The sequence below is a fragment of the Sebastes umbrosus genome, chromosome 14 (genome assembly GCF_015220745.1).
Source record: "Sebastes umbrosus isolate fSebUmb1 chromosome 14, fSebUmb1.pri, whole genome shotgun sequence".
NCBI classification, from domain to species: Eukaryota; Metazoa; Chordata; class Actinopteri; order Perciformes; family Sebastidae; genus Sebastes; species Sebastes umbrosus.
The window spans coordinates 24556106-24557923 of NC_051282.1; positions in this window are offsets into that span (position 1 = coordinate 24556106).

The window sequence follows — 1818 nt, forward strand, 5'->3', positions numbered from 1 at the left end:
ATAAATAATAAACTAAAAAAATAATAAAAATAAATATATAAGAGAGAGAGAGAGAGAGAGAGAGAAGAGAGAGAGAGAGAGAGAAGAGAGAGAGAGAGAGAGAGAGAGAGAGAGAGAGAGAGAGAGAGAGAAAGAGAGAGAGAGAGGTGTTCTTAAGGTGGTATTTGCAGTCCTGGACGTGGACGAGCGCGCGCACGCACTCGGGGGCACCATGTGCGCGCCACAAATGGGTGCAAAAGGTGGCCATTTATTTATTTCAAGAGTTTAGAAAGTGAGACAGACACAGGCACGTCGATGTAGTTAGTGACTGAAGCTGGTTCACACATGTGGTTCATCTTCTCTTTCACTTTGCTGCACAACAAGATCGATGTAAAGAATCAGAGGTAGCTGGGAACATATAGCCCTATCAGAGATCAAACTATGAATAATGAAGTAGACAATAAATATAATATAAATAAATAAATATATAATAAAGCAATTAAATATATAAATATATGTATACATATATAAATTAAATATATATATGTATGTGTATATATATATATATATATATATATAAAGTGATTGATTTAACCTTTTTTCAAAATTGTAGTGAAAAAAGAATCCCCCTTTTCAATTGTTAACATACATACATACATACATATATATAAATTAAATATCTATCTATCTATATATATGAGATCAAACTATAAAAGAATTAAGTAGACAATAACTACAATAGAAAAAATATAAATAATTAAAAAAATAATAATACAAATAAATAAATATATAATAATAAAACAATTAGATATATTAATATATGTAAACATATATATATATATATATACACACACATATATATACTGTATATATATACAGTATATACATATATATATATATATATATATATATATATATACACACACACACATAAGTGATTGATTTCAAAATTGTAATTGAAAAAAGAATCTCCCCTTTTCAATAGTAAAATGGTAGGATCCAAAACCTGCTGTCTCCCAAATAAACTGATTTTTAATATACTACATGGACACTACACTACTATACAGCTATTCTGTATGAAAATCAGTATTCAGAATCTGTTAACAGTTGGACTACCTTAGTAATGCGTATAAACTCAGTAAATAAGTCTCTATTGTCAATGATTTGACAAGAAATTAAAAAAAAATGTATATATTTTTCTGATAAATATGCACATTTCAACTGTTTGTAAACATACTTGTTTTTTATGTAGATTAAGAAAATACTATGCATTCTTTTTTAAGTATTTTTTAATTATTGTGTTTTTAAAATGTATATCTTTTACCCTTCCAATTTGTGTCATTATTGTCCAATTATCAATTACTTTCTTAATTTTTCTTTCCACTCGTTGATGGATTTATACATTTTGAGGTCTTTTACTGTCTCTTAGTTGCTTTCAAACCATCTGGAAGGTTCTCTGGGCCCTTCACGTATATTTGATGTAGATGAATGCAATCCTAAGAAGGAGCACACCGAGGGTGGGAATACATTTGGAGAAGGTTTGCTGAAAGCTGGCTGGTAATTGATCCCGTACTGTGACAGGATGAACACAACACTGCATTATTCAATTGCACCTGCCAGCCTCTCGAAACATTCACAATAACAGATAGGAGAGTTAAAATACAGCATCCACCCCCTCACCTACCAACAAGTACGTTCCTCTGATCCAGCCATGAGAGGAGCCTGAAGCCGCCAATACCTTCCTTGAGATTTGCATGTCAAAAAACATTATTTTTGAAATGTGACAAGCCTGTGACATTGTGCATGGTGAGAAAAGAGCTTACATATAACCCAGACATA